Genomic DNA, 12,868 nt, shown 5'->3' with positions numbered 1-12,868 from the left:
GACCACCGCGGAAGATGTTACGGAAAGCACCCTGACCAGAGCGTTAAGCACCGACAGCACGGTCTTTCTTGCGTTGGCTGAACTCTGCAATAACAAGAATAACAACATGACAATTTTTTTAGCGTTGTAGTCCACAATTTACTTTCGTGTCGTGAGGACCCAAAACCTGAAAAACGAAATGTACGTCAGCTTTTACATTTATCTAATTTTCACACAATTCTGCTTCTTTTGGGCTTGCTGCTTACCATTTTTCTTGCCAATTCCTTCCAAACCTATGAAAATATTTTATTTTGCAGCCACCGAAACGTCCTCCATTAGCCAATAAAATGTCGAAAATGAAAACTTAACACAAATCTTCCGAATAATAACCACAATAATTACAATGATTACAATGTATTTATTCAATTCATTAAATAAATAAAACGTAAACAAATAGTCTTGTTGTCATTTACATACAAATACAAAAACAACAATTATGTATATGGTTTCAATGCATGGTTGTATTTGACATCTCAAGGACGGTTTTTTCAAATGAGATTACCTTCTTATTCTGCCATGGGTAGGCCACAGCTAACAGCTGATTACAATTTTTTTTGTTATGGCTTAATCTGTCAAAACCGTGTTGACATGCAGAGTTGATATTTATTATTGATCAAAAAATTCAACTCTGTTTTGTTTTCATTTCAACATTTCGTTCTTCTTCTTCTTTGTTTACTCATCCGTTATCATTCATCAAAACAATTTTGACGTTTTACGCCTTAGCGACAGGGTTGTATTTTTTTGGCGATTCTCATACCTGGCCTACCTATGAATTATTGTACCATGATAACAATATTTATACTTTTGTTAATAATATAAATTTATGGAGGATTAAATTCCATATCCTTGAACAGAGAATTATTATTATTATTACTGTTGTGATCTTGTACATGTTGCAAATATAATATAATATATGATAATAATAAATAATATGAAAAAATAAATACATACTCATACTTACTGTATTGAAGTTTTAAATCTTTGTGGGCATCGTCTACATCCAAATGGAGTCACATGACTTCTGACATGCCTCTTTAATTCACCCTCGCTATTAAAAGATTTACCACATGTGGGGCATGTGGGTATTCCGGATGTTGTTGCTGCTGTTGTTTCTGCAGCATGCATAGACGCTACATGCCTTTTGGCGTTGGATTTATTGCTGTAATTCCTTTGGCATATATTACAGGAATACTTCAGGTTTCCAATTGGCCTAATGAATACCCTGGCCGATGCAGTCGGTCCGGTCGATGCAGTCGGTTCGGCCAATGCAGTCGGTCCGGTCGATGCAGTCGGTTCGAATGCATCGGTTTCCATATATATCGGTGTTTCTGGTTGTGTTTGTTGTTGTTGTTGCTGCTGTTGTTGTGTCTCCCGTGTTATTTCTGGTTGTGTTTGTTGTTGTGTCTCCTGTGTTATTTCTGGTTGTGTTTGTTGTTGTAGCCCCTGCAGGTTTTCCACGTATGTTTGAGGGAAGAAAGAAAATAAAGAGAGAGAGAGAGAGAGAGAGAGAGAGAGAAAGACAATGAATTAAAAATAAGACATTTTACATATCCACATCCAATCCAAGGAATATTGCTGCTTGGATTGGATGCGTCCAGAGCGATTCAGGTGTTAGTGTTGTGGGTGTTTGTGGGCACATGAAAAGATGCGTAGTGATGTGCGGAGACTGTCCACGATCTGGGCACTCGTTTTGTATTTCAGGGTTTAGGAGGCATAGATAACTATTTAGATACCTCGATAGTCCAGTCCTGAGCTGGGCTAGAATGCATCTGGTCTCTCATGGTAGCTTAGTTTCCTCCTCGCTGATTGGAGGGGGTCTGCCACCTAAGACGACACTATAGGTGTATGCATCAGTAGCTTCTTCCACAGCGTTTGTGTGAGCTAGGTTTATTGCTCGTTTAATTTCTGCCTCATTGGGTGTGTTCAGTGGGGGAAGGGTGTGCTTGTCCCTCCTGAAGTCCCATCTGATTGGTGTGTCCCTCTCAGAGGGGGGATTTATGAACGTGAGGTGATTTGGGTGGTCTGAGGCAGGCACTTCATTTGATGTTGTTTAGTGAGGAGTTTTGAATGTCTTTTGACATTCAGCATTTTGCATTCATGATGCAGATGGTCTTCGGGTGTTTAGAGTGACATCCCGTTGCCAGTCTGAGGGCAGTGTTTTGCGTTATTTGGAGGTTGTCCCACTGAGTGTCACTAATATTGGGGTCCAGACTGGGGCCGCGTAGTCAAGTAGTGGCCGGGCTATGGCTTTATAGGTTGTTACGATGGTTTTTTTTCTTTACCCCATGTGCTTCCAGTTAGGGCTTTGAGGACTTTGTTTCTGCCACCTACCTTTTTTGCCGTTAGTTCAGAGTGTTTACTGAACTGGAAAGTATTGTCGAAGGTGACTCCTAGGATTTTGGTGTATTTGACAGTGGGTATGGTGTTGCCGTTGATGTTTATATTTAATGTTGTATTTACCTCTTTTGTCCAGGTTGTGAACAACGTCGCGGAGGATTTGGGAGATGAAAGTTTTAGATTACGACTTTCAAAGAAGTTTGAGAGTAGGGGGAGATACTCATTCAGTCGATTTTCTATGGTGGGGATTTTCCTGTTAGACGATAGTACACTGCAGTCGTCTACATAGGATATGAGACTGATGTTTGGAGGTGGGGTTGGTGCTTTCGCCACGTAGAAATTGAAGAGTAGTGGTGATAGTACTCCTCCTTGAGGGACCCCTTGTTTGTTGCGTCGATGTTTGGACTTTGTTCCTCTGAACTCGACGTAGGACTGTCGTCCGGCCAAGTAGTTTGCCATCCATCTCTTCAAAGAGTTAGGTAGAGTTGTCTCTTTGATGTCATTTAGGAGTGTGGAGTGGCAAACTGTATCAAAGGCCTTAGACAGGTCCAGGGCTGCAAGTACTGTTCTCTTGTGAGGTCTTTTGCTGTTGAGCGACTCAGCTATGGATGCTGTTATTTCGCAGAGGGCTGTTGTCGTGCTCCTTCCCGCACGGAAACCATGTTGGTGTTCTGCAAGTTGGAGGTGTTGGGAGAAGCTTGGGAGAAGTATGGCTTCCAGGATTTTTATCACCGGAGATAGCAGGGTGATTGGTCTGTATGACGATCCTAAATGTGGGGGCTTCCCCGGTTTGGGGATGGGGATAATTTTGCCTATTTTCCACATATCTGGTATCTCAAGGGAGTTTATGCAGATATTGAAGGTGTGGGCTAGGAAAGAAATGCCTTTGGGACCAATGTGTTTTAGCATTTTGGTTGCCAGACCGTCCGGACCGATGGCCGTCGAGCTTTTGGCGGTTTTGATGGCGTTAGCAACGTCTACTTCGGTTATTTGGGTGGGTGGCGTGTCTGGCTTTAAGGACTGGAAGTGGCGTTTCAACTTCCTGCGCGTGTTGTTTCTGTCTTTGAGGTGTTCTACAAAGGAGGAGGCGGTTTTCCCATGGCTTTTGGGATTGTTGCCGTCAAAACTAACTGCTACTTTGTCGTTTCTTCTTGGATTGGAGAGGTTTTTTATGGTAGACCATAGTCTTTTGGTGTCCAAGTCGGATTCTTCCAAGTGCTTTCTCCATTTGTCCCTTTTGTGGTTTGCTACGAGCCTATCAATTTCTTTGTTCAGAGTAGGTATTCTCTGATCAGATGGATCAGTTGCTCTGATATCATCTCTTTGATTGGCTAGTCTTGTGGCTTCAGTGGGGAAGTTTGGCCTGATGTTGGGGATGCGACCCGAGGGAATACACCTCTTGCATGCGTTTAAATTGATGGTTCTGAAAATTTTTTCACAAGCGGGTGTTGTGTTTGGTAGAGAGGTGTTCGTGAACTCGTTTTCTGTGGTTGACGTGAAAAGGTCCCAATCGGCCTTTTCAAAATTTGTGAAAATTCGTTCTTCTGACGAAGAGAACTCTGATTCTTCGGAGACATTTATGGTTATGGGGAGGTGGTCCGAATTGAGGGCTATGTTTACATGCCACGAGGTGATTGTGGCTAGATCGGGACTTGTGATGGTTATGTCGGGGGAGCTTCTGCACGTTGCAGTAATGCGTGTAGGGTGGTCTTCGTTTATGACACAGTAGCTCGTGTCATCAATCTGTTGGGCAATGAGGTTTCCCTTTGGTCGTTGCCTAGTTCTGAAAACCAGAATTCGTGGTGGGCATTTATGTCACCGAGAAGGATGGTGTTTCTGCCAGATAGATAGGGTACTATGTCGGGTTTGAAGCCTGTTCGGCATGCTGACTCCGGAGGGATGTATATATTTATGAGGTTTAGCTCGTTCCCGGCTGTAAGAATTTTTATACCCTGAATTTCTATGTGGGGGTCAGGACTTGAGAGGGGGATGGGACTGTAAGTTATTGAGTCGTGTACCAAGAAGGCAATTCCTCCGCCAGCATCTTTTTCACGGTCTTGTCTTATGAGAGTGTAGGCAGATGACCTTGTTAGGGTATTTCTGCTGGTTATTTTTGTTTCTTGAAGCGCTGCGATTAATATTCTTTTCGTATCCATGTAGTCAGTGACTTCTGTGATTTTTAGGGTCAGTCCGTTACAATTCCATTGGAGGATTTTGGTTTTGTGGGGCTTGGCAGTTGTTGTTGTGTTGGGGTTATTTGTCAGGGATGGGGAGGCTAGGTTAGGGTTGTTTGTTGTGATTGCGAGGGGGTGGGGCTATAGTTTGGAGGTTGGGACCTGCGACAGCAAGGGCCAACAAAGTTTGGAGTGTAGTTCCCAGAGTTTCTTAGCCCTGAGCATCTTAAGTGCATGTGATGGCCGCAGATTGAGCATTTAACAGGTTTTGCTGTCTTTGTGACAGTTTTCCTGCATATGCGGCATGGATCAGTCTTGCTTGTTGTATGGGGTGTGTTATTTGTGTTTATTGTACCTGTATTAGTGTTTGTGCTCATGCTTGTTAACCTAGGACTATTATTAGTACTTGGGGTTTTTGTGGGCGTTTGGGGTTAGGGGTTGGGTTGCATGCGGGTTTAGTTTTATGAGGAATGAGGGTTTCTGGTTTGGGTGATGCGATGTTGGATGCAGTGTGATTTGTCATTGAACCTGATTGCATGCAGGTAGAGCAGCGGAAAGCATCAGTGTAGTCACTAGCCTTCCTGAGCCCTGAGCAACGTAGATGTACCCAGTTTTGGCACTCTCCGCATTGGAACGATCCTCCTTAGCGGGTGATCTTGGTGCAACATACAGACTGAACAGACTCGCCGGCAAAGCCTGTTCAGCTGAGAGAAAAATGATGATAGGATAGGGTTGAAGGGATGGAAAGGGTAGAAAAAGAAGACTATACCTACGTGAGTCCCCTGGGTGGGGAGTTTGCAGTCCTTGAGCAGGTGTGAACCTGCGTCGACCCCGGTACAAAGAACCAACTGCGATGAGGGCCGGGTTGTGTTTGTTGTTGTTGCTGATGTTGTTGTTGTGTTTCCTGTTTTGTTTCTGGTTGTGTTTGTTGTTGTTGTTGCTGCTGTTGTTGTTGGGTTTCTGCTATTTGTATATAAATGTTTTCCCATATTGAAGTGTCGGTTTGGGTTCCCTTGTCTGCCTGTTCCGTCTCCGTCTGTACTCCTACATTGTACTTTGCTACAGTAGCTAAAAATAAATTAAATTGGTAGCCAGGAAAGCTGCTTTAAATGGTCGCAACACGTGATATTTGCACATAATATGAATAATGTGAATTCGTTGATTCCCGCACATAAAGAAAAAATTTGTGGTCACCAGAAAATACTTTAGAAAACAACAGAACTATTTTTATACCCGCAGCCTTTAGGCCAAAGAGGGTATTTACACTTTGATACGACCAAAAATGTGCCTCATCGAAATAATGGTTTCAGACCCCAATTATGTTTGTACGATATCCGTTTCAGACAATTTTGAGTTGATTTAGCAATGTCCGTCTGTCTGTCTGGCTGGAGCGCACGACAACTCTCGAATGGATTAACAGATTCGGTCCAAAATTGGCTTTCGTAATATTTTGCCCAAACTTAGTTTAAGTTCGAAGATGGGCTATATCGGTACCTCCACCACAAATCGTGTTTTCTAGGATATATATTTAAAAAATAATACCTTCGGAGTCCGATATAAATAAAGCTTTATGACAGAGATCAAAACGATAGTCGGGCTATCGATAGTACCCAACAGTCATTTTAGTTGCTTACAGTAGGATTTTTACTACTTTCGCCAGTTTTACTATTATCAAAAGTAAAGGATAAGTATATATATATATATATATATATATATATATATATATATATATATATATATATATATATATATATATATGGTATATATTTTCAGTAGCTCTCTTCCTTGAATGAATCATCGACCTTAAACACTTTTTGAAAAGTTTTTGCACTTTATATTTAAATTTCGGTAATCGGTTCAGATCCAATTGTACATTTGTTTTTAAAGTTTTGGCGACTTTCTGGCGTTTAAGAGTACATTACGAAAAATGGTCACTATTGGGATATATTTTGAGATTCCAGGGTGATAAATTATTTTTTCTTTCCAAAAATGATTTGTTCAATACGTTTCGAATATGAATTAACTTTAATATAATTAAATTTTTGTATTAATTGAATTAAATTAAAAAATCTTAGGGTCCCCTTAATAATTTGGGCGTCTTCACAAAACTTTTATTTTCAAATCTGTTAAATACATTATAGAAAAGGATTTTGTTTACGAAAATATTTCAATTTGCCCTATCAAAACTCTTAGCTGACTGAAATCATTTTGTGCTAATTCTGTGTCCAACACTGACAAACACTACACTGTATATGACAGGACATCGAAATGGACTTCCAGGTAAAATCGAGGAAATATTGGATTTCAAGTTCTGCATAGCTCACTTTGGAAGTTCATAAGGTCATATGGGGAACTTTAACTTCACCCGACTCTGAGATTCGGGTAACAGAATTGAGGTTCCGCGTCGAATACCCAAAGTCAGGAAAGTGGCTGCATACTGGGCAGATTTCGAGCATAGAACATTGAACACTATTTAAACCTGCCTGTTGTTGTTTATCACATATCACACAGATATCCAACGTTGACCGATTGGACCTTGAAAAGTTGATTTTCGGTAAATCTTGCACTTTTTTTCTTTTTTATACCCTCCACCATATGGAGGGTATAATTAAATTTGTCATTCCGTTTGTAACACATCGAAATATTGGTCGGAGACCCTATAAAGTATATATATTATTGATCAGCATAAAATTCTATGTCGATTTGACCATGTCCGTCTGTCCGTCCGTCCGTCTGTCTGTCTGTTGAAATCAAGATACAGCTCGCAATTTTAAAGATAGAGAGTCAAAATTTGGTACAGAAGTTTTTATTACTTGCAGGATGGTTGGTATTGAAAATGGGATATATCGGTCCACGTTTTGATATAGCCCCCATAGAACGGTACCTCCCGATTTTCGGTATTTTTAAGGTTTTAGCTTCATTATCATACCAAAATGGCTGAAATTTGGTACGTAGTCTTCTTTAGGGGTATAAAACTTTACCCCAGAATTTTGTCGGTGTCGGTCCACACCTTCATATAGCCCCCATAGAACGGTACCTCCCGATTTTCGGTATTTTTAAGGTTTTAGCTTCATTATCCTACCAAAATGGCTGAAATTTGGTACGTAGTCTTCTTTAGGGGTATAAAACTTTCCCCCAGAATTTTGTCGGTATCGGTCCACACCTTCATATAGCCCCCATAGAACGGTACCTCCCGATTTTCGGTATTTTGAAGGTTTTAGCTTCATTATCCTACCAAAATGGCTGAAATTTGGTACGTAGTCTTCTTTAGGGGTATAAAACTTTTCCCCAGAATTTTGTCGGTATCGGTCCCCACCTTCATATAGCCGCCATAGAACGGTACCTCCCGATTTTCGGTATTTTGAAGGTTTTTGCTTCATTATCACACCGAAATGGCTGAAATTTGGTATTTAGTCTACGTTGGTGGTATAAAACTTTATAAAATATTCCAGAAGAGTATTATCAGTATAGGTCCACCTCTTCTTATATCCCCATAGAAGCTTACTTCTTGATTTTCGGTATTTTTTTAGTTTTAGCCACATTCTCTTACCGAAATATAGGAAATTTGGTATTTAGTCTTCTATGAGCCTAAAAACTTTCCGTCAGAAATTTGTCGGTATAGATCGACGTTTTGAAATAGCCCCCATAGAATGGTGCCTCACATTGTTTTACCGAAATTGCTGAAATTTAGTATTAGGTATTCTTCATACACGAAAGGAAACTAATTATTCCATTTTACTTCAATACAACTTGTGGTGGAGGGTATAACAAGTTCGGCCCGGCCGAACTTAACGCCTTTCTTACTTGTTTCCAAATAAATTGGTCATAAACAAACAAGCTAATACGGCGTTTATATTATAGTTTTTTGCAGGGTTAACCTTCTTTATGAGGATTTATTTGAAGTATACACAATGGAAATGGCATTTGAAACCCAGACCCACTGGGTTAACCCGGTTATATGTAAACGGCCTATAACAAAGAATTTTATATACTATTTTCTTATTATTTTATATACTTACTTGGACTTGGGGCATAAACATTAAACGTAAACATGCTCATATTATCTATTATAATTAATAATGACACAAATAAATAATTATTGTTAGAAAAAACCCGCAACAAGAAAGGAAGACACCACGGCAAAATTTTTATTCATTAAATCCACCAATTCTTCAGTAACATAAGAATACATCAAATAATTCTTCGACCATGGTTCCTTGGTGGCATTTACATAAAAACCTGCTCCCGAACCGAAATCATAGGAATCGTCTTCCCGGGAATGTTGACATTGCGGGGAGATGAATCAGGATTCACAACCAAAATACCTTCTTTAGCTGCATGTTGCTGGAAACCGGATTTATGAATGAAATTCTCATAAAATCCCAGCAAAATAAATTGGAAGTAGTGCAATGTAGACTAGTTCTTTCACGGCATGTTTTTATGCAGTTCAAACGGAGTCGTGAAAATGGCACTCTATTCCTCACATTTTAACCGCATTTGGATGCAATCCAAAGAATCACATCCATTTGTCACATTTTAACAACATCCGGAGGCAGTTCAACGGAGTCGTGAAAAAGGCACTCCAATTCCTCACAATTTAACAGCATCCGGATGCAGTGCGAACGGAGTCGTGAAAAAGGCACTCCGTTCACTACATTTTATTAGCAGTTGTTAGAGATCCCTACATGTACATAAATCAGTTTGTACATCTCTGGTAGCCGAATACATTTCCAAAGAGAGATAATCGTGTTAACATTTCCAAACATTTGTTAATACAAACTAAATAATATTTAATTTGTGAACATTTTTCCGGTAACTCACGAGAAAAAAATTTCCCAATGGAGTGCTGTTGGAGTACATGTCGAAATTTGAATTGGTGATTGGAAGACAATATCAACCCCATTTAGCAAATGAAGCAAAACCACTTAAGCTTGGATTAAATGAAGAGCGGAGGAAACACACATGTTTGCGATTGAATTCAATAGAGAATTTTCATAATTTGTGTTAATTTAATAAAGTTATTAATATTTTTGTTTTACACAAATAATAAATGCATTTTATTTTGTTATTCAAAACACGTGCTCTGGACTGCCTCCTATTCTACCCCAAAAGGGTCAGTTAAAATGCAATGCCAAAGGGGCAGTTAAAATGCAGTGCCAAAGGTTCAGTTAAAATGCAATGCCAAAGGGTCAGTTAAAATGCGGTGCAATGGAGTGCCTCTTTCCGGGGTCACTCCCTTGTAAAAATCATGAGTGAAAATGCATAATTTGATGCACTTCCAAATCACTTGTACATATCATTTAACTGCCTCTTTGGAGGCAAACTTTTCGCTGGGATAGAATGAAATAAAAAAGCAAATGAAAGGAGTGTTGTCAGGAAGAAGAAGCATTTGTAGAGTCTAGAAGAAGCATTTGTGTGACAGTGTTAGTAAAATAGAATGAAATATAAAAGCAAATGAAAAGAGTGTCGTCGGCAAGAAGAAGCATTTGTAGCATTCTCAAGTCAGGCCGGAAATACAGGACGGGACATTCTTTTTTCTCCTCTAACATGCATTACAAAGGGTCTGTAGAAGCACCCTTTCTCTCAGAAAGGGTCTGTAGAAGCTTCCTTTCATTCAGAAAGGGTCTAAAGAAGCTTCCTTTTATTCAGAATGGGTCTAAAGAAGCACCCTTTCTCTCAGAAAGGGTCTGTAGAAGCACACTTTTTTCACCCCCTCTTTCAGAAAAATCTATGAATGTTGGATGTCAGACATTTATTTAAAATATATGTACATATTTATATGTATACGAGGGCGGTTCGGAAACTTCTTAGCCTTTCAATGAAAGAGAATAGTTAGTTTTACAAAAATATTTTTATTTTTCAATAAAATCTCCTGAAACTTTAATACACTTAGTCCAACGCTTTTCTAGCAATTCTATCCCTTGATTAAAATAGTTTTCCTCGAGGTCTTCAAAATAGTGGTTTACAACTGTAATTGCATCTTCATTTGAGGTAAAACGCTTGCCAGCAAGGATTTTGTTCAGATTTGGGAACAAGTAAAAGTCACTGGGAGCTAATTCAGGAGAATAAGGTGGGTGGTCAAGCAACTCGTACTTTAATTCGTTGATTTTTGCCATTGTTAAAACACTCTTGTGCTCTGGTGCGTTGTATTGATGAAAAATTATTTTTTTGTGTTGTAAGCCAGGACGTTTTTCTCGAATTTGTTCATTTAATTGATCCAAAAGGTTGCAATAGTACTCTGAATTTATTGTTTTGCCCTTTTTCAGATAGTCAATCAATAAAATATGTACCTTTGAAGTCCCAAAAAACCGTTGCCATAACCTTACCAGCCGATTGAATTGTTTTTGCCTTCTTTGGGGCACTTCCTCCAGCTTCAGTCCATTGTTTGGATTGTTCTTTTGTTTCTGGAGTATAGTGGTGGATCCATGTCTCATCAACAGTTATGAAACGGCACTTAAAATCCATTTTATTTCGCTTAAAACGATCCAAACAAGCTTGAGAAATGTTCATTCTTATGCGTTTTTGATCGACTGTTAACAAATGCGGCACCCATCTTGCAGAAAGCTTTTTCATCTGTAGTTCTTCATGCAAAATTAAATGGACTCGATCATGCACGCACTTTTATTCGTCGATCATTTAATACCATATCATGCGCTTTGGCTACAATTTCTGTTGTTGCTGCTGTTTTTGGACGACCACTACGTGGTTCATCTTCACGACCACGTTTAAATTCAGCAACCAAATTTTTACTGTTGAATATGAAGGAGCACTTTCACCTAACACATTCACCATATCATTATGAATTTCTTGTCCCGATAAACCTTTTTTATGTAAATATTTAATGACAGCACGAATTTCTAATTTTGCCATTGTAAAAAAATTGCGGATGCGTCTTTTTTTGAACACCTGTTTCTATATGAAGGAGTTGCAAGATCGAAACAAAATTTAACATGTGTTCATAACAGAGATGGAAGTTTCCAAAACACTTAACTTTTTTCTGTTTATACCGCGCTTTTTGTGCTAGGCTAAGAAGTTTCCGAACTGCCCTCGTATTTACATTCAAGGCACATTCATTATGGGTATTTTACACGATATGTATTTTACATATGGGTTGTCACTTTCTATATACAAAATGTATACGCAAAGTGACAACCCATAAGTAAAATACATATCGTGTAAAGTACCCATTAGAATCAACAGAAAATTAAAAACAAAACAAAATTAATGTGTTATTTATAGTAAAAATTACATTAATTGAAAATATTACACAAAGCTGCGCATCCACACAACTTTCAATATTTTAAATAAAATATAAAGCAGGAATAGCTTGCTTTTATTTACGAAGGCATTCTTGGCCTTTAATGCTTTCTTTGCAGCAACCTTCTTCATTTTTGAAAAATATTTTGCCACAATTCTCCGGAAGGAGGCACCTGGGAGGACGAATTGGCTGCAAGAATCTTCAAGTTTTACCACTTTTTACTCGAAAAGCGTTCCTTTACTTTAGACACCGTACAATTCATATGGGAGCAGTTTACAACTTTTACTACTTTTGCCGGTTTTACTATTTTCAAAAGTAAAGGAACAGACCAAAACTTGACGTCGCCATGTTAAAATCGGGCTAGTCTGACCATCGACTAACGAAATTGGTTTCAAGACACTTTGCTAGTCTGACCATCAACTTTATCTGAGAACTTTAAAGCCAGGCGTTGAAACTTTCATACGAAACTTTCACAGCTTTTTGGGAGAGAGCGGAGATGGAGGAGCTCATTTAAGTACAGTACACATTGTCAGTTTTGAATGACGATTTTTTGCAATTATCGATAACTGTCCAACCGTCCAGCAACCACAAAATATTTTGTGGTTGCATGATGAATGACAAAAATTAACGGCCACACTAGCAAGCAACAACAAAGCTGTCATTCAAAACTGACAATGTGTACCCAGCTTTAGGCCACCCGCCATCAGACCATCTACTTTTTCACATGTATGACATCAGCTGTTCTGTATATTAGTATACCCAAAGTGACAACATACATGTGAAAAAGCAGATGGTCTGATGGCCGCCTTGCCCCCACTTTCTCCAAAAAGCTGTGAAAGTTTCGTATGAAAGTTTCAACGTGTGGCTTTAGACATAGCATTTAGTGTCTTTGTTAGTTATCGCTAATCGGTTATATCGATTATCGACTAACTTTACATCAACAATCTTTCTAAAGAAACACACATTTTATATTGTTAAGCGAGTTTTTTCTTCTAAATTTTATTTTTAAACAGTCGTAAATAATAAACAAGAAATGAATTGCAACATTATATTCCATTGA

The sequence above is a fragment of the Musca autumnalis genome, unplaced genomic scaffold (assembly GCF_047663935.1).
Source record: "Musca autumnalis isolate F117 unplaced genomic scaffold, ASM4766393v1 scaffold_5, whole genome shotgun sequence".
NCBI lineage: Eukaryota > Metazoa > Arthropoda > Insecta > Diptera > Muscidae > Musca > Musca autumnalis.
Note: the sequence above shows the minus strand (reverse complement) of the source record.